At 46.0% G+C, this 27,501-nt stretch overlaps 1 protein-coding gene across 1 annotated transcript in view; it reads left to right on the top strand.

The window, feature by feature from the left end:
* The first annotated feature begins 12,697 nt into the window (after nt 1-12,697).
* SHISAL1 (shisa like 1) overlaps nt 12,698-27,501 on the top strand; it is a 119,540-nt gene continuing 104,736 nt past the window's right edge. The window contains exon 1 of the mRNA XM_020982834.2: nt 12,698-12,784. The gene's annotated coding sequence lies outside the window, so the exon portion shown is untranslated. The remainder of the gene's footprint in view (nt 12,785-27,501) is intronic.

Genomic DNA, 27,501 nt, shown 5'->3' with positions numbered 1-27,501 from the left:
CTATTTCTTAACTTCTTGATCGAGAGTCATGAAATGTCAGAGCTGAAAGGGACCTTAGAACAAAGAATGTCAGGGCTGGCTAAAGAGGAGAGGCAATGGTGGGGGTGGTGATGGGACCAACTGGAATCCTAGAACCTCCAGGCTGGAAAAGGTCTAGGCAGGGACATAGTATGGCCTCTACCACCAGAAGCACCTAGGACCCCGCCACGTAGCTCCTGCTCAAATGCTTCAGAGAGCTCATTAACTAATGATGCCATTCATTTGGTTGTTGGGCGTTTCTAATTATTGTGTGGAAAGATCTTCCTTCTTTAAATATCCCATGGCCCATAACCTCAGACTTTGATTTTGCGTGGACCACATTCAATCTTGAGGGTTTTTTTTTTTAAAAAAGCATTGTCTCTACCCAGCTTTCCCTATGAAACTCAGAATATAGCTCAGACTATGTGACTATGTAAACACAAATATGGATTAGGTGGTGCTTAGCTCCCATGCATGCACTCATGGGAACAATGCAAATCAAATACAGGATAGCTTTTATTTCACCTTAGAAAGAATGCAAAAAACCCCCCAAAAAACCTATAAAGGACTGACCATAACAAGTAGGATGCTTTTATTCCCCACAATCCCATACTGTATTCTAAAGACCTGGATAGCCCTAAAGCCTTATAGTACTATGGTAAGGGTTTGGTCTGCTCTGAAAGGAAACAAACTTGGGGTTGCTAGAAAGGCAAACTTCTCAGTCCAAGTAAGTCAAGATTTCCAGGATTGGAGGAGGGATATGTGGAAGGGCTGTTCTCCAGTCTCTGGTCTGTCTCCCCCACGTTTCAGCTGTCTTTCATGCATTGTCTTCCCCATTAGAATGGAAGCTCCTCGAGGGCAGGGACTGTATTGCTTTTTGCTTTTATTTGTATTCCCTGTTACATAGCACAGTGCCTGGCACATGGTAAGCACTTCATAAATAATTTTGATTTTTCTCGCCTTGTCTTGACTGTGTTGACTCTTTCTGGATTGCCTTTCAGATCCAACTACAACCCTCCCAACCTTTTTTTTTTTGGTTCCAGTACAAAAAAGCATCTCTAACCCACAATCTCAGAAGCAGCTACATAGCAAAATGTTGAAAGTGGAGACTTGGCATCAGAAAGATCTGAGTTAAAGTCCTGCCTCCAATATTTACTATGTATGTGACCCTGGACAAGTCACTTAACCTCTGTCTGCTTCAGTTTCCCTATCTGCCAAATGGGGATAATAATAGCACCTAGCTCAAAGAGTTACTATAAGGACAAAATTATATAAGGTACTTTCAAGCTTTGAAGTGTGATGTCCATGTTATCCGTTATTACTATTTTTTGAACAAATTAAATCTGTCTTAAAGGTGAGACAGACCCACTCTGTGGGAATGCTTACCCAAGACAAAGCATGGAGTTCTTTACACAAAATCAAATGCCCCCTCATTTTCTAAAATATATAGAGAACTAAGTCACATTTATAAGAATACAAGTCATTTCCCAGTTGAGAAATGGTCAAAGGATATGAACAGGCAGTTTTCAGATGAAGAAATTAAAGCTATCTATAGTCATATAAAGCTCTAAATCACTATCGATTAGAGAAATGCAAATCAAAACAACTCTGTGGCACCACATCACACCTATCAGACTGGCCAACATGACAAAACAGGAAAATGATAAATATTGGAGAAGATGTGGGAAAATTAGAACACTAATACATTGTTAGTGGAGTTGTGAAATGATCCAACCATTTTGGAGAGCAATTTGGAACTATTCCCAAAGGGCTACAAAAATATGCATACCTTTTGTCCTAACAATAGCATTTCTAGGGCTGTATCCTAAAAAGGTCATAAAAATGGGGGAAATGATCTACGTGTACAAAAATATTTCTAGCAGCTCTTTCTGTGGTGGCAAAGAACTGGAAATTGAAGGGATGCCCATCAATTGGGGAATGGCTGAACAAGTTGTAGTATATGAATGTAATGGAATACTATTGTGCAATAAGAATGATCGGGTAGACTTCAGAAAAACCTGGAAAGACTTGCATGGACTGATGCTGAGTAAAGTGAGCAGAACCAGGAGAACATTGTACACAGTGACAGCCACATTGTGCAATGACTCACTTTGATAGACTTAGCTCTTCTCAGCAATGCGAGGATCTCCAGAAGTCTCATGATGGAAAATGCTATCCACATCCAGAGAAGAAACTATGGACTCTGAATGCAGATTGAAGCAGACTATTTGCTCTTTTTTTCCTTCTATTTTGTTTTGTTTCCTCTTTCTGGTGGTTCCTCCTACTGGTTCTAATTATTCTTTACAACATGACTAACGTGAAAATATGTTTAATAGGAATGTATATGTACAGCCTATATCAGATTGCATGCTGTCTTGGGGAGGGAGGCAGGCAGGGAGAGGGAGAAAATTTAAAACTCAAAAGCTTCTGGAAGTGAATGGTGAAAACTAAAACAAATCAGTTAATTTTAAAAAATTAAATGCCCATTTAATGCCATCAAGTTAATCAAGCTCTTCTGATCAGCTGAACAACATCCTTCAGACTTAACAGGATGGCCCCGTCAGGAGGGAAGGGACCCTAGGTACCATGGTCTATAGCAGGAAGCTGGAATGGTGGGTATTGTCCTATGATATTGTAAGTAGGAAACGGTTGTAAAACCTCATTTCTGTAAAGTTCAAAAGAGAAGACTCAACCAACTAGTCACTGAGCACTGATTAAGTGCCTACCATATTCCAGGCACTATGCTAGGCACATTGGGGATGTAAAAGAAAAAGCAAAAACAGTCCTTGCCATCAGGAGGTTTGCATTCTATTGAAGGAGAAAATACCAATCAATTGACCAACATACATTTATGCGGCACCTACTACGTGCTGGTCTCTGGGTTTACAAAGACCCCAAGGAGCTTATACTGGGTTGGCCATAAACACTGTTTGTTATTCAACAAATGTGTTATTGATTAATTAAGACTTCAATATGCATTTATTAAGCACCTACTCTGTGTCAGGCATTGTGCTAGGTGCCAGAAAACAAATTCATGAAATGAAAAAATGTCTACTCTCAGGACCTTACATGCTGAGACAGAGAGGGTCAGGAAGAAGATGGAAAGGATAAGATTCATAAAACAGATTACAGGCAAAATATCTTCAATTTCATCAGTCGGGGACAACTCTTGGCACACAGCAAACTGATCTGTGACTTAGCTGATAAGTCCTAGGTAGTTACTGGAGGTTAGTAGTTGATTTGACCAGGATTACCCAGGATCTGGTTCCTCAACAACATTCAGAAGAGTTAAACATGAATATGTATAGGATCTGATGGTCCCAAGAGACTCAGTTCAATATGTGTCATGTTAGAATGTAACCTCCCTGAAGGCAGGCACTCTCTAATTTGTTTGTATTTGTACCTTCACTGCTTAGTACAGAGCCTAGAAAATAGTGCTTAATAAAAGCTCTATCTACCCATCTCTTTATTGCTTTACCTATCCTTTTATCTCTCTATCCATCATCTATCTATCATGCACCTATCCCTTCATCTCCCCATCCATCCATCTATCACTATTTATCTATCTATTCGGTCATCTAGCTATCTACCTACCTACCTATCAAATAGAACTTATTCTGTTTCATATGTATCCCCAAATCATCCTTCCTACGACCTCCCCCTTTCATTCTAGTTTTTTTACGTTCCCAATCTTTGAGTCTTCTTTGCCTCTTCCCACTCCCATGCCCTGCTCCCCTCTGTCCAATCATCTGCCAAGTCTTACTGATTTCTACCTCCATGAAATCTCTCATGTCCATCTCCTTCTCTCCACTCCCATCTCCACTCTCTAGTTCAGCTCCTCAGAACCTCTTGCAATGATTTCCTAATTGCCTCCTGCTTCCAGTATCTCTTCTCTCCAACATCTATCTTCTCTGAAGCTATCAAATGAATAATCTTATCACATAGATGTGACCACACTGCTGTGAGGAGACATTGGTGCAGTGGGCTCCAGACTCAGAGAATATGGGTTCAAATCTCACCTCTGGAAGGACCCTTCCTACCTGTATTACTGTGGGCAAGTCACTTAAATTCTTCGGACCTCACTTTCCCAAAGTGTAAGTTAAGAGAAATGGTTTGAATGGCTTCTGAGATCTCTTCCATTTCTGGTCTGTGATTCCTACTCAGATAAAACACAAAATCCTCTGGCTGGCAATTGGAATCCTCCCAAGTGTGCCCTCCCCCCTCCTACCTTTAAGGTTTTCCTTCCCATTACTCCTTTTTTTGTGTCCTCCATACTGGTCTGCTGGTTGTTCCTCATCCAAAGTATGTCTTGGTGCAGGTAATGTTCCTTGTCAGGAATGTGCTCCCTCCCCCTCCCCCCAGATATTCTTTTCCTTTCAAAGCCCAACTCAGCGGGCATCTCTCACCCTGGGACTGCTCTGATACCTCTTGTTGTTGATACCGCCTCTTTCCTGAAATCAATTAGTCGACCAACAGACATTTACTAAGTCCCTGCTTCATGGCGACTGCTGGGAAGACAAAGAGAAAGCTGAAAATACTTTGCATTTACTTATTGGTGTATGTAGGATGCTGAATCTAGAGCTCGGAGACCATTGTCCAATGCCATCATTTTACCGATGTGGAAACTGAGGCTAAGTTGAGTGATGTGCCCAAGGCCACCCAGATAGGAATCATCATGGCGCCTTAGATCTGAAGCTGAAAGGGTCTGCTGGGGCCCTCTGGCCCAGCTCTCTCATTTTAGAGAGTTGGGAAATTCTACTTCACTCTGAAAGACAGCTCCTCTGACTCTTTCCACTGGGCGCCCCCTCCCCATCCTCGGTGGTCAGAATCATTTCTTTTTTGTTTTTAATCTCCCAGAACTCAACATAACACCATGAATGAGATAGGCATTCAATAACTATGTGTTAGATTGACTTACCCATGAGTTTATATCTTCTTGGTCATGCTCTATTTTCCCTATTTAAATACTGGTTAACTTTTCTGTTAGCCTCCAGGAAATTGTAAAGCTCCTCTAATGGCCTCAAACTCCTTCCAGAAACAAGATGTCCCTGTTATTAATGTTGATATCACACACATGTTGCTCTGCAACTACAAAACACTAATGTCTCTGAAGAACTGAAAACGAGTATCCCAAGGAGGGCAATGGAGAAGCATGTGGTGGGTGTGAGCAGCTCGAAATATGTAACCGAACGGGAACTTTGAAGAACTAAAATAAGGATGTTATCAAAGAAATGTATGAAAAATGAGTGGCTCCCATGGCAAGGGAGAGGGCTCATCAGTGAACACCCTGAGAGCTCCGCTGACATCTTCACATGTCAGGAGAAATTGAGGAAGGCTCCCAGGACATGGGATGAAGCCCTATGTTGAACTTATGCGACCACAGGGACAAGAGCTAAAAAGGATGGGCAGGAATGGAGGAGTCACTATCTGTATGGTGGAGGGCACTTCTAAAACAGAGATCCATTGGAGTGTGGTGGGTCTGATTGTATGGGAAAGTTTAATAACAATGACTTTTATAGCAAACAATATAATGAATTGGATATTCATGCCCTTCTCTCCCACTTAACCCAGAATTTTGAGAAGGTTGACTCTTCTGGTCAGGAAGCAGTAACCAGCAGGGTAACACTCTATGTGGGGGCAATGGCTTGCTCGAGGTCATAGAAGTACAATGCATGAGGAGTAGGATTTGAACCCAGGCCCTCCAACCTCAGAGCCATTGCCCTTTCTGCTAGGCCACACTCTCTGCCATGCCACCACTGCATCTGAACATCTTAGCAGTTACCCATGTCCAATGTCAGGCAAAAGAAAAACTTGGAGGGGCCATGAATGGATGCACATAAACCATGGCAGAAGAAGCAAAACTCTTGCAAGGGGAGGGCTGTTTTTATGCTATTTTGTCTCTATCCCTAGAACCTAGAACAGTGCTGTCCCTAGATTAGGCACCTGGCTTTAAGGGACAAATGAAAGAGCATTTATTAAACACTTACCATTCTGTAGGCACTAAGTTCTAGGACTACAAATACAAGCCAGCCAGACAATCCTTGCCCTGAGGAAGCTTACATTTTAAAAGAGGGAGACCATACACTGAGGAGATGGGGTTGGGAGGAGATGGGTTAGGATAGAACTTCAGTCTCCTCATCTATCAAATGGGAAGGGTGTAGACTAGAACCTAGTCACAGCAGGCAGTCTCCAAGCTCCCTTCCAATTCTAGAGCCTATGATCAGATGCATCAGATGCATCCTCCCAACTCTGCCATTCCATGGCTCTGCTATCCCCCTGCTCCCCCAAGGAGGTAGGCAGGGGTAGGCACAATCATTCCCATTTGACAGATAAAGACACTGAGACTCAAAGATGGGAGGAGAATGGCACATCATCCCCTACCCAGTCCACTGCCAAGATCAGACTAGAATCCAGAGGTGCTGCTGCCTGGGCTGCGCCTTCTCCACCACGAGAGCCTGGAGTTAGGCTTGGGTTAGTCACAAAAAAGGGAAGGAGCCAGGAGGGAGCCCAGGCTTATAATTACGTGGAAATAATTTTGACTTTATAGATTATATTATTAGGAAGCTTCACTTTAAATTTAGCTCCCTCCCCAAATGTCGACTGTAGATGTTCTCATAGCCTGTGGGTGACTCATCAAAGCCGCCCCAGCCAGCGGTGTTTATGTGGGAGCCGGCCATGCAGATGGCAGGAGAAATAGTAAATACGAGCAGGGAGAGACCTGCCTAAGACTGGCCTGTGAATGAGAGGATGCCGGTGTCCTTGCTGGCCTCTTCATCTATTTGGAGAAGGGCTTGTGCCTCTCTGGGGGGATACAGGGGCTGGGGCATCCCAGAGAGTGTGGGCATGCCTCCCCTTGTGCTTCTTACCCAGCAGAAAATCATGGCAGAATACCAACGTTTTATGGAATGATTCCTCCTAACTCTGACATTCCCTGTTCTAAGGCCCCTCCCAGCTCTGACATTCCCTGTTCTAAGGCCCCTCCCAGCTCTGACATTCCCTGTTCTAAGGCCCCTCCCACCTCTGACATTCCCTGTTCTAAGGCCCCTCCCAGCTCTGACATCCCATGTTCTAAGGGCCCTCCCAGCTCTGACATTCCCTGTACTAAGGCCCCTCCCAGCTCTGACATCCCATGTTCTAAGGGCCCTCTCAGCTCTGACATTCTCTCACATGACCTTCATCTGCATCTTGGGATACTCTGTCACCTGAAGTTCTAGGCTACCTAACCCAATGCATTCCTTTTAGAGGAAAATGTAAAATTCACAGAGAGGATAAGGTCAAGTGAGTTGGTAGCAAAGTTGTCACTGTTTCCTCATTCTTGGTTTAGGGCTCTTTCCCCTAAACCAAATGGCCTCTCTTCAGGGATAAATCCCTTCTCCATCATCCAGGGAACCTGTTTCCCCAAATGGAAGATACAACAGGAAGAGTACTGGCTCATTAGCTAGAAGATGTGTGTGCTCATCCCCTCTCACTCCACCTTCTGGGCCTCAGTTTCCTTATTTGTAAAGTCAGGGCATTGAACTATGACTCCATGGCCTCCACAGTCTCTTCCAGCTCTAAACAAATGGTCCCTGGATACTTTTCAGGGATCATAGAGAAACGGTTTCAGTTCAAATCTCCGATGGACTAGACAAGCCCCAAGGTCCCTTCCAACCCTAGATGACTCATGATATGTGATTGGATGACCCTTACCATTTATGAAATCCAACCCCATCCTCCAGATACCCAGAAACTGGCCTTCCCTTTGTGCATTTCCTGACCTTTTTCTAGCCTCACTGCCCTCAGTTTACCTTGTGGCAAATTGACTCTGACTCTCCAGTGTTACCACTGAAATGCTGCATCTGTGTGACCTTGGGAAAATCACCTCTACATCTTTGAGCCTCATTTTCCTCCTCTGTGTAACAGGGATAATCACGTGCCTTGACTGCCTCCAAGGGCTGTTGGGAAGAAAGCATTTTGTAAGAATAAAACGCTAAAGAAAAGCCAATCATCTTTGTTTTGTTTAGCACTAAAGCAGTGTCTCCTGATCCTTGCCAGGCTCTGACAAGCTTGTGAACTTGCAGACATCTCCCTGCTCCCATCTGCCTTCTCCTACTTCCTCCTCTACTGATCCAGCCAGCCATGCACACCCTTTTCTGTCTCATACTCTCTCTCTCTCTCTCTCTCTCTCTCTCTCTTCTCTCTCTCTCTCTCTCTCTCTCCCTTTCTCTCTCTCTCCCTCTCTTCTCTCTCTCTCCCTCTCTTCTCTCTCTCTCCCCCTCTCTCTCTTCTCTCCCTCTCTCTCTTTTTCTCTCCCCCCTCTCTTTTTCTCTCCCCCTCTCTCCCCCTCTTTCTCTTCTCTCTCTCTCTCTCTCTCTCTCTCTCTCTCTCTCTCTCTCTCTCTCTCTCTCTCCCTCTCTCTCCCTCTCTCTCTCTCCCATCTTCCACTTTCTTACAAACATACACTGCCCCACGTGGTTATTCCATTCCCATGCATTCTCTATTCATTCTCTTTCTCTCTGTGTCTCCCAATGTCTGCCTTTCCTCTCTTGCCTCCCTCACCCAATGTGGTTATGTCTATCTCCATATTCTCTCTCTCTCTCTCTCTCTCTCTCTCTCTCTCTCTCTCTCTCTCTCTCTCTCTCTCTCTCTCTCTCCTCTCTCCTCGCCTCCCTCTCTCTCTCTCTCCCCCTCCCTCCCCTCTCCATCTCTCTCTTCTGTCTTCTTTTTCTTCTTTTCCCTCCTCTATCCCTCCCTCTTTCTCCCTTACCTCATTTGCACAAACACACACACACACAAAGACCCCCTTGTGATCACTTAGATCTCCACCACCATGTCACATAGTTCAGTGATCAGAGTTAAAGTCAGAAGACCTGCCTCTGACACTCACCAGCCATGTCACCCTGGACAAGTCACTTAATTTAAATAATTCTCAGTTTTCTTCTCTGTAAAAAACAGGAGATTGGATCAGACACTCTCTGTGGTCTCTTCTAGCTCCAAATCTAGGCTCCTATGCCTCCCCTACCAAAGCCCTGTTATTTCTCCAGGGCTCAGTCTCCCCCTCAGTAAGGTTGGGCTAGATGGCCTCTGTGCTCCCTTTAAGCCCAAGACATTGGCTCCCATGATGCTGTCATCCCAACAGCAAGAAATAGGCAAAGGAGGAAAGAGACCTCAAGACCAGACCATAGAAGATCTTTTCAAAGAACTGGGGATATTTATAGCCTAGGGCAAAGAAAAAATAGAGGGGATTTGATCCTTGGCATCCTGTCTCTAAAGGACTGTCATGTGGAGGAGGAATCATGCTTGCTCTGCTTGGCCCCAGAGGGGCCGCCCTGAGCCTCAGTTTTCTGACTGTAAAACTTTCTGAGGGCTTTCCCAGTGCAAATCAATGACCATAAGAAGCTACAAAGAGGACAAATGTAGGCTTGCCATCCAAACAAAATCTTCTAGCACTTCCAGTTCTCCCAAAGTATACCGGGCTGCCTCAGGGGGCCAGGAGTAGGGGTTGGAAGCCATTGCTGAGTGTCTTGGTGAAAAGGCTGTATAAGCCCTTCCCAGGTACATTATAGACCACTTAGCTTCACAAACTTATTGTGAGGACTCAGAAAAAGTAGGCCATAAACCTTAAATCAATCTGTATAAAAGTGCAAATTATTATAAGAGGCAATTGTTATTCAGGTATGGGCAGACCTCGATGCTTCTGAAGTCTCTTCCAGATCTTCAACTGTGATTTCAGGAGGAAGTTCAGGAAGCTGTGTACACTAAGGGCCAAATACAGAACCTCATTCCTCCTCAAATGGAGCAAGAAAGGCAAATTCGCATCCAGGGTCAGATACTTAGTACCACAGTAAACATTTCTTTTCTTTTCTTTTTTCTTTTTTCTTTCTTTTCTTTTTTGGCTAGGCAATGGGATTAAGTGACTTGCCTAGGGTCACACAACTGGTAAGTGTTATGTGTCTGATCCAGATTTGAACTCAGATCTTCCTGAATCCAGGGCCAGTGCTCTATCCACTGTGCCACCTGGCTGCCCCATGGTAAACATTTCTTGTAGAATGCTTTCCAACAACTGGAACACTGGAAAGTAGGCAATATGAGGATTGGCATCCCTTTTGGTGGATGAGGAAACTGAGACTCCGAGTTTGGAAGTGACTTGTACAAGGTCACACAGTTAATAAACGGCAAAGCTGGGACCTGATCCCAGGCTCTCTGACCTTTCTACTGCCCCCAGAAGGGTGTAAGCTTTTCCATCAAGGGCGAGGCCTGTGACATATTTCACTTTTCTATCCTAGGCACCAACCACAGTACATCACAAACTGTGGTGACTGGATACATGTGGTATGTGGTGCTGGGGTCAAGAGGAAAGTCTGAATGACAGCCTGTGGAATCTGAGCTTAGGTCTGAAGAATAGGATTAATTGTATGGGAAAGAGGAGGAAAAAAAATTCCCAGGCATGGATGAAAGCATTAGCAAAATAGCTCAGGGAAAAAAAGAAAGCACATTATCTTCTGCTCAAAAAAAAAAATCTCTCTATGGGCTCCACATTTTCCACTGAATGAACTCAAAATTCTTTATTATGGCATTCAAGGCCTTCCACAATCTGGACTCTTCCCCTCCCCCCAATTCTTAATTCCATTCAGGCTGCTCTTCTAATTCTTTCCTGTCCATGCCACCTTAATTCTAGCCTCTACACCTTTGCTCTGTTTTGCAGTCTAGACAGCTTTCCCCTCTCCCATCTAAATTCTACATATTCTTAAAGGTGACCACCTCAAGACCACCTCCTTTCTGTCTCTCTTCCTTTTTTTCCCCTCTCCTCAGAGGCTGCAGTATAGTTCAACAGGTATTTTATTGTCAGTTCATAAAAATTTGTGAAGCATCTGCTATGTGCCAGGCATTGTGCTGGAAAGTCAGACCTGCCAGTAGGAGCCTTAGGAGAGAGCTATCAAGCTTAGTGGAGCGCCCCGTCTCAGGAAGGGGACCCAAGGAGCTGTCCCCTACTGTTGGAAGAGATATTAGAATATGGAATGTCAGAGTTGGGAAGAGCCTTGGAACTTCGAATCCCAAACTCATCAGCCTAAGTGATCTTGGACTTATATCATGTAAACCCTTCTCTCTCTCTCTTTTCTCCAAGACAGTATTTATTGGTGTCTTTTGTTTTTCTATCACCTTCAACTCTAAATATATCCTTCCCCCTCCTCTGAATTAGTGAGCCATCCCTTATAACAAAGAACCAAAAAGAAAGAGGGGACAAGGCAGTTCAGCAAAACTGAACAATCATGTGTTAGTAGGACATGTGTGATGTTCCATTAACTCCACTTCAAAACCAGCAAAGGTGGAAGGCACCCAGCACTAGTTAGCAGCAGCTGGGGATTTGAATGGAGGCCCCTCTGGCTCCTGAGCCAGGCCTCTGGCCATTATACTACAGCTGTCTTCCAACCCAGAGTGGTGGAAAGAACCTTAGAATACATACAGACTGTTAAAACACAGAGCAGAGAAGGTAAGAAATAAAGAATTTTTGAAAGCAGACGACAGAGTGGCACAGTTAAAACGAACCTTGGAAGACAGAATGGTGTCAGAACAGATTGGAAGAATCCAGAGAAATCACTCTGTGTGTGTGCGTGTGTGTGTGTGTGTGTGTGTGTGTTCCTGCATCTTTGTATCTTCTTCCTCAGACAGAGCACATCACACAGTCTGACATACTCTGTTCTAAGACTTCTCCTGCTAAGCTTAGCCCAGTGCCTGGCAAATACGTAGTAGGTGCTTACTAAATGTTTAGTGACTGAAACCGACAATACAATGTTTGTTGAACTGAACGGAATAGTTTGAGGAAAGGGGTGAAAAGGAAAGGAGACAAGAAGGAAAAAAGGAAAGAGGCAGAGGAAAAGACTGAGAAGAGAAAGAAGACGAAAGAAGAGAAAAGAATGTTTGAAGAGGGGGTAAGAAAAAAGGAATGACAAGACAGGAAGGAGATCGGAGAGAAAGGAAAGAAGAGAGGAGAGTACTGGAGAGAGAGCGGGAGGGAGGGAGGGGGAGAGAGGGAGAGAGAGAGAGAGAGAGAGAGAGAGAGAGAGAGAGAGAGAGAGAGAGAGAGAGAGAGAGAGAGAGAGAGAGAGAGAGAGAGAGAGCAGAAGCCGCTCACCGGCCGCTCGGCAGCCCGCCGAGTACTTAACTGGAGAGTGAGCCTGCAAGCGCTAGAGCGCGGAGGGGCAGCGAGTCGGCGGGGAGCATGAGCGAGGCCCCAGGTCGCCGGCGCGGCTGCTGCGAGGAGCGGCAGAGGCAGCAGCGCTCAGGAGTCCCAGCCCCAGCCCCAGCCCACCGGCAGCGGCGTCCCGTTCCCGGGGCTGTCTAGGCGCCCGGGGGCCGCCTGCCTGCTTGCCTCTCTCCCTCCGTGCCGGGCCAGGCCGGCCGGTGGCACCTCATGTGGGCCCCCCGAGCCCCGGGGGCTGCTGCCCACCTCTCGTAACGGGGGCCGAGGAGAGCCCTCCTAGCCCGGTCCCCGCAGCCGGCGGCAGAGGAGGAGAAGCAGCGGCCCCGGGTACCCGGCCCTGCAAGGGCAAGGCTCGGAGGGCAGGGGATCCAAGCCCCAGCTCCATCCAGGGCGTCCGTCCAGCCCCCGGGCGCACGCGCTGGGGAGTCCCCGGAACTCAGAGCTGCGGGCGCCCAACGCGAGCCCGCGGAGCCGGCACAACTGTTGCAGGCGGCGGCGGCGGCGGATGCGCCCTTGGAGAAACCGGCTGCCGGCGGCGGCAGCTGGGGCTGCTTGGCCACAGAGGAGCCGGGGAGCTGCGCCCAGGTAAGGAAGCCGGCCGGGCAGCCCCCCCGGCTCTTGGAGAACTGGGAGAGGCTGCCGGGGCCCCAGGGCAGAGAAGGGGTGCCAACTGGTCCTGGGAGCTGGGCGCGGGGAGGGGCGCGTGCCAGGGTAAGTGGGGGAGGCGCAAGCATGCAGGTCCCAGGCTTTAGGCTCAGGGTGCTTAGGCAAGGCAATCCCAGCTCGCAGAGGGGGAGCGTTCCAGCTTGTCCCAAGAGCATACCGGATTGACCAGAGCGCACTTGAACCTGGGGAAGGGGGGGCGCGTGCCAGAGGGTCGGGGACACATCTGGGAAGGGTAACCCGTGCCAGCTTGACCTGGGCGCACCTGAAGGGAGGCGCGTACCAGCAGATCGAAGACGCACTTGGGGAGGTGGGGTGCATATGCCAGCTTGACCGGGACACCTGGGGGAGGGGCGTGTGCCAGCAGGTCGGGGACACACCTGGGGAGGGGGTTGGAGAAGCTGGTAGCAGGTTCTGGGAACAACAGAAAAAAAGGCACAGGCAAACAGGTCCATGGCGCTAATGGGTGGGGACGGTGCCAGATGGTCCCAGCGGCTAAGAAAGAGGTTAGGGTGCCGGCAGGTCCTGGGAGATGGCGGGGCCAGACTGTGGGTAGGGGCGCCTGCTGGCGCTCTCTAAGGACTCGGGATTCCAAGTTGGGGAGGGGGTACCAGGAAGGAGAAGAGGAAGGTTTCTTTCTCTCACATCCCAATCGTCCCTAGAAAAGCCAGTAACCCCTTTTCCGCCCCCGCAGCTCCCACCTTCCACGGGCGCCTCTACTCCTGAGTCTGGGGCCGCGAGCACAAGGCTTGCTTTCGATCCGCGGCCGAATCAATATTTATCCCTGGCACCGAGGGCATTAGTCTTTAGAACCTTAGGAAGCTCATTAGTGCTCGCTGTTGCCATGACAACTAGACCCGCAGCTTCATCAGATTTTACATATGTATATAAATCTATATATTCAAATTATTATTATTTGTTATTCAGCGGGGGGGGGAGCAGAAAGGGAGCAGGTTGGGGCTACCTCCACCAGCCGGTAAAGATAGGAGCTCGCCCCGCCTCAGCTCGTTTAAAACGCCAGCCACAAGGCTTCCCTGCCCTCTTGGGGGGAGGAAGATAAACCAGGGATATGTAATAAAAAAGAGCTCCGGGATATTTAATTCTGTAATAAGCGCCTGTGTGGGGGAGAGCGAGAGCTAGCGAGAGAAGCTGTGTGCTGAAGATACGGGAAGCTAGCACGGAAAGGGGAGGGAGGAGGGGGGCTCCTTTTTGCCTTCCTTTTCGCGTTCCGCCGACTTCTGCTGGCTGAGAGGGATAGCCCGGGTCCGAATTCTGCCTTCCTCCCTCCCCCAACCTCTCCTCCGGAGCCAGTCCCGGATGGTCCTCTTAGAGAATCTTGGGGGAGGGGAAGGGGGCGGTGGTTCCCCCTCCAGGCTGGTGCCGGGCACACTCGTTCCAATGAAGAGGAAGCGCTGCTCCTAATGCTCTTGCCTTCCACGAAGTAGAGGGTCGGGACTCATCTTTGTCTAGTATTGGCAAGAATGTATTTCCTAAGAAACAACGGTTGTTCCCTGAAATGTGATAATAATATTGGGAGCGCCGTTCAATAAAGTGAGATCTTCAGATGAGCAAATAAACCAGGAGTTGACTGAAGGCCGTTGTTTTGCAGACTCGGGGTGATTTCCCTGTAGTGGTGGGCTGCCCAAAGCCAAGGGTGGGTCAGTGGAGACACTTCTTTCTTCCCATCTTCACCCTACCTTCCTTAAAAAAAAAAATCTTTCATATCCTCCAGTCCCACCCTGTTAAAACAGAGAGGAGCCTAAACCAGTCGTCTCATTTTACTAAGTGGAAACTGAGGCGCAGCCGTGGCAATTGAAAGATCAGGTGATTTGGAGTCATAGAAACTGCACTGGAATCCTGACCCTAACCCCTCCCGACCCCTTCCTCTTAGTTGCAAGGCCTTGGGCAAATCACTTCCGAACTCTGGAACCAACCCCCCCCCCCCCCCGTAAAATGAGGAAATTGCATTAGATTATCTCTCAAGTCCCTGCCCCTGTGATCCTATGACTGGGACTCTCAGCTCTTGACTCCTCGCCAAGAGCTCTGAGGGGGATAGGAAATGACCTCGGAAAAGGTGGCGGAATGGATAGGAATCCTTTAACTTGAGCAGTCCTTGGTGTGGTATCATAGAAGGAGCTTTGAATCCGGAACCCAGAGAACAGAGTTCTGGTTTCTTGAGCAGGGGCTGTTTCCTTTTTGTCTCTCTTCTCTCAGTACAGCAGGATCTAATAGCTTCTTAATCAATTCTTTCTGAATTAAACTGATGCCACTACCACCAGAGGTCCATCTGTGAAACGAGAGGTTTGAACTGAATGATCCCCAAGGTCTCTTCCAGCTCTGAAGTCCTAGGAAAGGATCTAAATAAGAAATGCGGCTTTCTGACCCAGGAGAGGGTGAAGCTTTTGGATCAAGGCTGGAATGACTGGAGGAAAGGCTGAATTTTGAATTTCCATAGCCCAGACTAGATGGCAGCATTTCGGATAAGATGGGCTCTGGTATGTTTGAGTTCCTCTGGGCCAGGGAGAATTCCCAGGGAGGAAAAGACCAGCAGAGCTCATCCAGTCAAGAGAAGTGCCCTCTTCAGAACCAAACCCCAAAGCCAGCTCCTATTCTGAAGATTGAGAGCCTTTATGAGGGACAAAAGCTATTTGAGAAGTCTCCCATCTGCCTGAGCCTGCATCCTGGCAGGTTGTGGGACTGGGAAGAAGTGGGGAGAAACTGATAATTTTTTTCTCTTTGGGGACCCTAAAGGCATTACCCCCTTCCCTGTTCCCCAGGGAGAGCCCTGATCTAGAGGTGTGTGGGGGGATTGAGGAGGAGAGAAGAAAGGGAGTGAGTTAATACTTTCTCGTTTGGAATCTGGGCAGAGAAAGGTCTTCAACATCTATTCAATGAATAGTCATTAAATCCCTGCCTTGGGCTTCAACAGCCTGGGAAGAAGAGGGTGCTGGGTTAGTCTCAGAATCCAGCTCTTATCACTTATCTCTGAGGCCTTTGCCACTTACTGGCTATGGGCAATCACTTAACCTCCACATGCCTCAGGCAGCTTCCTAGTTCTACTAAACTTTATTAAATTTCTGCTAAATCACAGTATGGTATCATGGAGAGAATGCCGGCTCTGTAGGCAGTGAAAATGGCTTCAGATTTTACCTCCAATGTTTTACTGTTCCTGTGACTTTGGACTAGTCACAGATTTCCCGAGCCTCCCTTCCCTTTTCTGTAAATGAGGGCATTGTCCTAAATAATCCTTCTGATGCTAGATCTGTAATCCTGTGCTGCCTTCTGCATAGATGGAAGGAGTACCCATGGTGGAGAAATTGCAGATCCTTGGGGAAGAGGGGAGAGAGAGATCCCAAAATAAGGAATACATTGTCCTGGTCCTCGGGAAGCTGGAAGATGGAAATGATAATAGTTCTTCTTTCTGGTGTTTCAAGTTTATAAGACTCTTGTGATGTAGGAGTGTGAGGTTTTGTATCCCCATTTTACAGATGGAGAAACTGAGGTTGGAATGGCATGATTTACATGTTAGTGAGTGCCCAAGGTGACACTTAAATTCTGGGAATTACAATAATAATTAAGTTATATAAGTATTAATTAATACCTGCTGATGAGGTAGATAATCAGCCTTTGTGCTCTGTACCTAGAATGACCTTTCTTTCCTTCTTCTCCAGCTGATTTCTTTCCTATCGACCCTTTTAAAGACCAACTCAGATTCTTCCTTTCTGGAAGCTTTCCCCAATTCTCTTCTGTTAATATCAACCTGAGCTCTTATTCTCATCCATCTAGCCCTGAAATGGACCTCAAAGGGCATCTAGTTCAACCCCTTCATTTTAGAGATGAGGAAACTGAGGCATAGACAGGGACAGTAACTTATACAAGGTCACACACTTAGTAATGGGCAGGGCCATAACTTGAACTCAGGTCCTCTGACTCCCAGTCCAGAGGTCTTTTCTGCCATGCTCTGTTCAGATAACATTGTGTGTGTGTGTGTGTGTGTGTGTGTGTGTGTGTGTGTGTGTGTGTATAACTCATGCTAAACATGTAATGTCATTCTTGTTCTCTGGGTGGTACCCTACTTCCCTACTTTACTCTGACCTCCATTCAGGTAGAGACCCTAGTGCCTCTTCTACAACTGGGACCTTTCCCCCATGCCAAGCATAGAGTTCTGCATACAGTAAGCATTTAAGAAGTGCTTGGGTTGGTTTGAGCTATGCTGTATCATCAAAAGTTCACAGCAGTTGGAATCAAAGACCTGGATGCCAGTTTGGGCTCTGGGCACCCACTAGCCTTGTGTGGCCTTGAGCAAATGTTTGCTTCTCTAGACTCCAGTTTCCTCCTCTAAAATGAGGGGGTGATGGTTGGAGTAGAGGATCCCTAAGTTTGGACTGAATAGAATTGAGTCTCTGTCTTCAGTGAATTTTCATTTGACAATGAATGAAAGATGTTTGTGAGACAGAGCCCTAAGAAGAAAATAAGAAAATAAAAACTGTGTCTATTTCTCCTTGGCCTCCCAGCCTCTCCCACCTCCCAATCCCACACCCACTTCTTCTCCACCTAGGGTTGTGTCCTAACACCTCTGGAGCTCAGAACTGAATTCAAAAACAACCTCCCAATTCAAACCCCAGCCCCACCACTTACTAGCTGAAGTTATAACAATGACAACAATAAAAATAAGAGCTAGCATTTATATAGGGCTTTAAGGATTGCAAAGCACTCAACAAATATTTATCATTTGGTCCTCCCTACAGCCCTGGGAGATAGATGTTATTATTACCACCCTCATTTTACAGATGGGGAAACTGAGGCAGGTAGCAGTTTAAGCGACTTATTAAAGCTCATTGTCTGAGGCTAGATTTGAACTGAGAACTTCCTGAGTCCAGGTCCAGTGTTCTACCCACTCTGCCACCTGGCTGAGTAACCTTGAAAAAGGCCCTTTCACACCTCTAGGTCTCATTTTCCTCATTATAAGATAAGAGGCTTGTACTAGATTACCTCTCAGGCCCCTTCTGGCCCTAAATCCTCTGGTGAGGTCCTTCAGGCCCCTGTATGTGACTGAACCTGATAAGATAAATCACTTTCCACAGGGAATTAATGGATTCTGCTTGGCACTAGGGGGCAGAATGAGCAATGATGGCAGGAAGATGTCTTTAAGCTCAGTCCCAAGGAAGGGCTTCTTGACAGAAGAATATTAACAAAGGAACAGCTGCCTTGGGTGTGGGGTGCTACCCTACCTGAGGATTCTCTGGCCTGGGCTAGGATGCTGAGCTGAGCTTGTCAGGTTTCCCTCTGCCCAGAACTTAGTTTGGTCTTCTAGGAAAGTGCAGAAAAAGTAGATAGGGAAGAGAGGTACCCTGGAAGGTCCTAGCTCTGGAGGGGGAGGATGGGAATTAGAATCTGGGCTTTATCCCTTCCTACCTGTGAACCTTGGCCAGTAACCTCTCCTTTCCAGACCTCAGTTTCCTCATCTCTAAAGTGAGGGAGCCAGATTAGAATCTCTCCAAAGGTTCCATCCAGTTCTTCTGAAACATGTCTGAATAAATTTGGACAATGAAGATGATGGGGACTGAAGACCAGTAATTCCAGATGATGAATGATGAGTGAAAGAACTAGAGGTATTTAGATGGAAGAGAAAGTTGGGGGTGGGGGCTCCCACATAAGAACTTTCCTCCATGTTTCTCAAAAGCCCATACATAGAAGAGGATTAAGTTAGTGCTTGGTCCCAGGAAGTAGAAGCAGAAGCAGTAGAGTTTGAAAAGAGATAGGTCATGCCTTAAAATAAGGATAAAACTGCCTACCCATTAGATTGTAGGATTGGATATTCAGAGCTGGAAATGACCTTAGAAGCCATTGGGTCTAATCCCTTCATTTTACGAGAAAAACTGAGGCTCAGAAGTTAAGTGACTTACCCAGGATCGTATAGTTAGTAAATGTAGGGATCAGAATTTGAACCCAGGGCCTTTCTGACTCCAAGTCCAGTGCTCACCCATTATTCTGTACTGTCTCTCTGGCTCGCAGTAAACAGGCTGCCTCTGTAGGTAATAAAACTCTTATCACTGGAAGTTTTCAAGGAAAGGCTGAATGAGTACTTGGCAGGCAAGTGGAGAATGTATTTCTGGTCTGGTATGAGCTGGACTCAGTGCCTTCGAGGTCCCTTCCATCTCAGGGATTCAGTGATGCTCCGGATTGGCTGGTGCTCTCTCTGCAATCTGACGAAAATAACAAGGTGGGTTACAGATGGGTTTTACTCTTGCTTTCAATTTTGGCCAATATTGAAGAAAGTGTGATGTTATTTTAGGCATATCATGGGACTCACACTTCAAGGCTGGAGAAAGAGAAACACTTCCAAAGCCCCATTTTTAAATGCAGCCCTTTGCAGGGATAGCAGAATTCTGACCACCACTCAGTGCCATCCATACCCTTCGCCACAAGCAGCCAGCTCCTTTGCTTTTCCATTGTGGAACAGTCAGATGTGATGGCATTGGGCTCTAAATGATCACGGTTTGTCTCATTTTTCAGAGATGTGTGAATAATTCTTCCCAAGCCCTCTGAAGAGCTTCTAGGACTTAATTTAGTGTTAAATGCGTGTAATTTAGAAAACTCACAAATTATTTGTTAATTTCTGGAAGGCAGCTTTCACATCTGCCAAAGGAGGTGCAGACATATGGATAGGAATGAGTTCCTATGTATTTAAGATGGGGGAGAGGAAGGGGAAGCCGTTGAAAAGACAGGAGATTTAAAAAAGAAAAGGAAAAATCTCTATTCAAATTCAACATGAATGGAATAGAGACAATAAAACACCTGCATGGGGTGGTGAAGTGGGCTCCCAGGAGGGAGAAACAGGCTCAAATCCCTGTTCCCACATGCACTGTATGATGATGGGCACGTCCATTAGGACCACAGATGGACCACAGGACTGGAAGGGACCTTGGAGGCCAGCTGGTTGAACCCCCTCATTTTACAGTGAAGGAAATTGAAGCCCAAGGAGTTTTTGATTTGCTCAAGCTCGCACAGGTAGTGAACTACTTAACCTCTCTCTACCTCAGGTTCCTCATTTGCAAAACAGTGTAATAATTCCTGGGTAGACATACTTCCCAGGAAGGTTATGAAGATCAGATTAGATGTAGCTGAAGTGCTTTGTAAGTTGTAAGGTGCTATACGAATGTCAGATCTTAGTATCTTTATCATTGCTGTTACGACTGTTGGACAGGTAGGGACAAATATTTGGAATATTTTATGTGGTGAAGACTTATAGGTCTTTGGCAACAACTTCACTCTCAAATATTCCGCCATCCCAATATACAATTTTTTAGATTTTTTTTTTTAGGCTAGGCAATGGGGTGAAATGACTTGCCCAGGGTCACACAGCTAGTAAGTGTTATGTGCCTGAGGTCGGATTTGAACTCAGATCCTCCTGAATCCAGAGTCAGTGCTCTATCCACTGCGCCACCTAGCTGCCCCCAATATGCTATTTTTGAGGAACCTAATAAAATATACATTGAGCTTCCAGCAGGCCTGTAACTCACTGGAGCTTCTGCAGGAAGGTTTGTAGCTCCCCAGCAATGAAATGCCATTGAGACACAACCTGGAGTGTGTATTGGAAGTCCAAAGATGAGGTTTGAAAGCTCTGCTCTGACACCAGCTCTCTATGAGCCTGGGCAAATCAGTGTCTTTCTATAAACCTCATTTGTAAAATGATGCAGCAATGGGCATGGTGGTCTCTGGCGTCTCCTCTTTGATCTTCTGATTATCTATATTTCAATCTTCTTCTGTACAATGGGGGCAAAAATCAAATGATTCAAAGAAAGAGAAGGTTGGAACCCATGGTCTAAAATTCTGCATCGGGAAGCTAACCAGGAGAGATGGGAGGTTGTCACCAATCTTCTGAAGACTGAAAGAAACACAATTACATTTAAGAAGAGAAAGGGGAGGAAGTAGGAGACCTTCTCAGCGCCCTCAGTGAGTTCAAGTCTCCAGGTCCGGGAAAAACTCCATCCTGCTTCCAGGACACTAAGAGAACTAATGAACCTGATTGCCAGCTCCTTCTCAGTGATCTTTTAAACATTTTAGAGAAGAGGAGAGCTGTAGCAATGGAGACAAATGTCCCTTTTTTTTTCAAGAAAGGGAAGATGAAGTATGGAAACTAAGCCAGTGAGCTTGCCTTGAATTCCTGGCAAAATTCTAGCATATACTATCAAAGGGATGATTTGTGAGTATTTAGAAAGGGCAGCAGTGATGTCTAGGAGCCAGCATAGCATCATTAAGAGCATGCCACAGTACACAAGGTTCATTTAATTTTTTGATGGAGTTACTAAACTGGTAGATCAAGGGAGACCCCAAACAGAATACACTTGGGTTTGCACAGAACATTTCACAAAGGCCCCCATGCTATTCTTTTGGACAAGACACAGAAATGTGGGTTGGTTGATAACACAGATGATGTTAAGTGAATGAACTCAAAAAGTGGTCACTAAGGATTGATGGGCAGCTAAGTGGCACAGTGGAGAGAGTGCTGGGCCTGGAATCAGGAAGAGTCATCAAACCTGACCTTAGACACTTACCAGCTGTGTGACCCTGGGAAAGTCACTTAACCCTGCTTGCCTCAGTTTCCTCATCTATAAAGTGAGGTCGAGAAGGAAATGGCAAACCACTACAACATCTTTGCCAAGAAAACCCCAATGGGGTCACAAAGAGTCAGACATGACTGAAACAACTGAATGATAACAATGAATTGATGTCAGCTTGGGAGGGTCCAATGTAGAGTACCCTAAGGATCCTTCCTTGGTTTTGTGCCATGTAATATTTTTAGATAAAAGTACAGAAGGAAGACATCAATCATAGAGAAGACATAGAGCTGAGAGGGATAGTTAACACACTGGATGACAAAGTCAAGATCAGATAACATCTTGACAGGCTAGAAACCACTGGGCTGAATCTAAGAAGATGGAACTTTAAAGGGATAACTATTCATTCCTCCACTTGGATTTAAGAAAATCAACCTTACAAGTGCAGAGCAGATGAGGTGAGGTTGAAAAACAGCTCCTCTGAGAAGATCGGTGGGGTTTCCTGCCTGAAAGTTCCATATGAGTCAATCGTATGAGATGGAGCCCAAAATAATAATATAATTATATAAATGTGATCTTAGGCCACTTTAAAGGCTCTGTACGTGGAAAGAGAAAGGTGGTATTCTATCCTGCTAGACACAGCTGGAGAACAGGGACAGAGACAGGGTCCAGAGAGAGGCACCAAGATGGCAAGGAGACTGTGCCACACAGATTCAAGCATGAGATAAGGACTGGACCAGTGATGTCATTGGTCTGGGAAACTCTATCTACCAATGTAGGTAAGCACTTCCTCTGTGACTTAGACTAGGTTTGGAGAAATATCGGGAGCACTGAGAGGTTGAGTGATTTGCCCAGAGTCCCGCAGCCTACATGTGTCAAGATATGGACTGGGTCTTCCTAACTCTGAGACCAAAGCTCTATCTACTATGCCATAGTGCCTCTGTGCTCTATAAGGATCAATGGAAAGGTTTATCTTGCAAAAAGACTTAGGGAGGGGCATGATAGGCCCTTCTGTGGAAGAGGGATTAGTCTTGTTTTCCTTAGCCCTAGAGCAAAGAACAATGTGGGAGTGGAATGGGGGAGGAAGGGAAGAAACTGCTGGGAGATGTTGGCTCCATAAGATCAACTTCTTGTCCAAAAGTAGAACCAGCTATCATGGTAGGTAGTGAGGTTCCCATGCCTGTAGGTCTTCGAACAGAAACTGGGTCACCATTACTTGGAGATTTTGCAGAGGGGATTCCTGTTCATATTCAGATTGGCCTCTTTCAACTCTGAGATTCTGTGAAGTGATCTTGTTTAGCCAAAGCAAAAGATATGTGAACTAGAGAGGTGTGTTGTATGGGGGAAAGGGCCTTGGTTTTGGACTCTGAAAACCTGGCTTTGAATTCCCACTCTACTTATCAATGGTGTGGCTTTGGGCAAGTCGTTTCCTTCTCTGGACCTCCTCTCTAAAATTAGGAAGCTATCTCAAGTCACTTCCAGCTCTAGAGTCTATGAATACACTCTTGCTCTACCCCCTAACTATCCCTTCAACAATCTGCTCCTTCTCCCAAATTGCCTCATAAACTTTAATGACGGTACTATCCTCCCTGTCACCTAGATTCACAACTGCAGGCTCATTCTTGGCTCTTCCATCTCTCACAGCCTCCCAAATCAAATACTTGGCAAAGAGTGGCGGTGAGGGAACAAGGAGCCTGGATTTGATAACTGCCAGGGCAGGTCTAAGTCTGTGAATATTGAATCTCCCTCCATAACATTTCTCATATCTGTCTCCTCCCCATCCCCACATCACCACCCTTTCTCAGACCCTCATCACTTCTACTTTGGAATATTTCAACAGCTTCATAATTGGTCTCCCTGTTTCCATTATCTTTCCTTAACAGTTTGTCCTTCATACTGTTTAATAATCTTCCTAAAGCATAGGTCAGACCATGTCATTCTGCTACTCAAAAACCTTCAGTGGCTCCCTATTGTCTGTAGAATAAAAAATATAAACACCCTTTAGCCTGGTGCTTAGAGCCTTCCACAACCCAGCTTCAACCTGCCTATCAGCTTTATTTTACATTATTCCCCTTCATTCATTCTATGTTCCAGCCAAACAGTTCTACTAGCTAGCTGTTTTCTGATCTTTTCCTACTATAGGCTGCCTGCAAGCTGAGGAAAGTGCTGGAAATCTTTCTCTTACTTCAAAGCTCAGCTGAGGGACCTCCTCTTCCAGGAAGTCTTCCCTTACCTCCTGGATCCCCCTCAAACCTCCATAGGTGAAAATGAGCTCCCTTTCCTTAAATTTCCCAAAAGCCCTTTTGGCTGGGCTTCTCTTTTGCCCCTGTTCTCACTCCTCTTACATTGTAAGTGCCTTGAGGGCAAGAACTGTATCATTCCTCATGTATGGACCTGGACCCCCTCCACCTCCCACTCCGTGCCTACACAGTGACTAGCTGGATGCCTATTATAGGGCTAGGGATAAAAAGAGATAATGAAAACATGCCCTCAAGGCCTTACTTTCTCCTGGGGCCATGTTTAGTTGGAATGGAATGGATGGGTGGGTGGGGCCAGCTTATATAAGGCATTGAAAGCATCCTGGGCTGGAGAGAGCAAAAGGTGGGCAGGAGGGGGAGTGTTTCTGTTTTGCTTTGGGTTTTTTTTTTTGCAAAGGGGTGACTTGATGGAAGCAGATTTTCTGGATGATCAGTCTGGGAATGGATAGAGCCAAAAACGTATTCTTCAATTTGTCTCCCATCTCTTTGGATTCATGAAATGTTGCAGCCAGGGTCAAATAAGATTGCTGGGCTAATGCTGGCTATGTTGCCTTCTGAGTCTTCTGAAGGGGTAAGGGCACTATCAATCCTCCAGTGGTATGCCTCCCAGCCTGGGACTCCATCAGCTGTGTTCATAGCTTCATCACAACATCCCCATTCTAGGGCTGGAAGGGATCTCAGAGACCAGCTAGTCCAATCTTCTCATTTTACAGATGAGGAAACTGAGGCCCAGGGAGATTAAGTAACCAGCAAAGTCACATGGGTGACCAAGCTTCTGAAGTGGGATTTGAACCTGAGTCCTCTGACTTCAGAGTCAATGCTTTTACCACTGTACCATTAGGTGAGGAGGACCCAAGTCAAGGGACACATTAGTATCACTTTATCTCTGGCCGTACATATCTGTCCCTGAGAAATAGCAAGCCTCTATCAGCTCTTTTGGGACAAGGACTTTCCCAAAGTCCTTGCCTGGGCATCAGGATACTTTTGTCTGATCCCAGCTCTGATCCATAGAAGGTATTTGGCCCTGATTTCTTCGTCTATAAAATGGGGCTAAGAGGTTGGATAAGTGACCTTTTTGTCCCTTCCAAAGCTGAGGATCTGTGATATTGCATCTTATTTGACTGGACCCATGATTTCATTAGACTCTCCCACCATAAACAGAGATCAACAACAGCTCTGTGATTTACGGTCTCTGAGGGCTACCTGGGGGCCTTGAGAGGCGAAGTGATCAATCCAGGGTCACCCAGCCAATTTATGCTACAGGTGGACTTGATTTCAGGTCCTCTGATTCTCAATAAATCCTGTGTCCACAAGTCTCTGCTTCTCGGCCCTTCCCATCCCTTCTCCACAGAGAAGAGAATGTGGCTTCATGACTAGTCTCTGCACAGGTAGGTCATGCTTTGATGGCCACCAAAGGTCCAGCCTGCCCCTCATGCCATCTTAACTGCCTTATTAGAGGGTCTGAAGGGTTCCCTCTGTGAGTCCTGCCTTGGTTATTCTGTTAGCTGGGCTGTGACATTGGAGAGATGGCAGGGACTGGTGGGCAAAAGTTAGACTGAATTTCAGGAGGTCTGGGTTGAAATCTGGCCAATGAACTGGCTGTTTGACTTTGCTTCTTCTTCTTTAAAAAGAAGGCAGTGGAACTGGATAAGCTCTGAGACCCTTCCCACATCCAAACATTTGTAATTCACTTAGTCAGTCAATGAGCGTTCAGTACTATGTGGCCAGTCACTAGGGTCAAGCCCTCAATACACAAGGAAAACAGTCCTTGTCCTCAAAGAGCTTATGGTCTAATGAGAGAGATCCATGAACATTCATAATATATACAAAGTGAATGTAAAGTCATTTGGGAATGGGGTAAACTAACATCTGGAAGGAGCAGGGCTGACTCCACGTATAAAGTGGTGTTTGGGATTCTGCAAGGCAGAGTAAAGAGGGATTCCAGGCACGAAGGCAGGAGAGGGAGAGTCATACATGAGGAACTTTGGAATGAGCCAACTGGTTGGAGTCGGGGGAGGAGAGAAGAGTAAAGGAAGGCTGGAAAGGGAGAAGGGTGCCAGTTGGGAAGGATGCTAAATACCAAAGAGACGACTTTGATTCTAGAAGTGACTGAGAACCTGTAGAGCTTCTCAACTAAGAGTTGGGGGGAGGGGTTGACATGGTCAGAAAATTGCTTTGGTAGTTGAGGGTGGAGGAGTGGCTGGAGGCTGTGATTATTATGGGAGTAATGAATCAGGCAGTTAGAGGAAAATCCTTCTCGGATTATCTCACTCATCAGTAACAAAAGTGCTTTAGGTTGTACAAAGTACTTTACTTGAGTCACAGATTGCAAGTGTTATTATCTCCATCTTACAGATGAGGAAACTGAGGCTCAGAGAGAGATGTCAGGTTATGAAGTGGTAGAATTGGGAGTCAAGTCCAGGGGTCCTGACTCAAAGTCCAAGGCTCATTCCACTACACCACCTTGAAACCAGGAATATTCATCTTCATGAGTTCAAATCTGGCCTCAGACATTTACTAGCTGTGTGACCTTGGGCAAGTCACTGCCTCAGTTCCTCATCTGTAAAATGAGCTGGAGAAGGAGATGGCAGCCTACTCCAGTATCTTTGCCAAGAAATGAGGTCACAAAGAGTTGGACATGACTGAAAAACAACTAAACAAAAATATTAGCACAGTGCCTGGCACATAGTAAGCACTATTTAAAGGTTAGCTAATAATTATTATTATTTATTGTTCCAACCTGACCTATTAAACAGGCTGTTGATGCTGGAAAATGGGAAATCAGCAAAGGAATAGATACCAACACAGGCTATCATCATTACCTAAGGAAGCTGAAACATAATCAAAAGCCACATGGAAAAAATAAAAGATACTAAAAACGACCTTAGCTATTAAATACACACAAACACAATCTGTTCATGTAGATTGGACAGGCACCGTACATGAATGATGAGTTGGACTTGAGAACTGAATGGGAAAAATCCAGGTTGGATTGCTTTTGGCAGATTGACCCCAATCTTCTTTCTGAAACATTTTCTTATTTGATTATAGGCTCAGAGATTTGAATCTGGAAGGGACCTTCCAAGGCGATGTAGTCCACCCTTTTATTTTACAGATTGGGAACCTGAGACCTGGAGAGTGTAAATGACTTGCCAGGATCATATAAATACCAGATCTTGTATGTGAACCCAGGCTGCCAGACCCCAAGTCTATCTAAGCATTATCTCTGTTGCTTCATTTGGCTCTTCTATAATATTCTTAGAGCATCTCCAGGATGGAGGAAGGGCAGGAATTGTTACCCCGGGTTTGTTGTGAGGCAGCTGAAGCTCAGAGTGTGAAAACGACCCACAAAGATCTCACAGTAAGTGATGGAGCTGGGGCCAGAACCCAGTTCCCCTGCCCCCAGCAGGACTTTCTACAGAACACTATGTTGCCTTTTTTTCCAATGTTGAGGAACGTTTGTCAAGTCTGATTAACTGAGCATCCCTTCTGGATTGGGTGTGGGAGGAGTCCTGGAACACTCCAACTGGCCCGAAATCTTCACTTTTCTTCCCGGTGCTTTAGTGGCTTTGGACACAGAAGTTGAGTAACTATTCTTTTGATGGTGATGGTGAATTCTCCAGTGTTTTATTAGCTAACATACCCCAAAGCTACACATTAATTAGGCCTCTAAAATACTGTTTACTCAGGCATCATCCAATGCTGTGAAATGGAACCTTTTTTCTCTCTCCATTATAAGGTATTCTCATTAAAAATAAAAGCTGGAAATCTGCTTATCTTGGGGCAAAAGATTGCATTAGTCCCAGGAAGTGTGAAAGAT

The sequence above is a fragment of the Phascolarctos cinereus genome, unplaced genomic scaffold, assembly GCF_003287225.1.
Source record: "Phascolarctos cinereus isolate Bilbo 61053 unplaced genomic scaffold, phaCin_HiC Scaffold_1;HRSCAF=81, whole genome shotgun sequence".
Lineage (NCBI taxonomy): Eukaryota > Metazoa > Chordata > Mammalia > Diprotodontia > Phascolarctidae > Phascolarctos > Phascolarctos cinereus.
The sequence above is the reverse complement of the archived record's forward strand: the minus strand, read 5'-3'. Positions and strand labels throughout refer to the sequence as shown.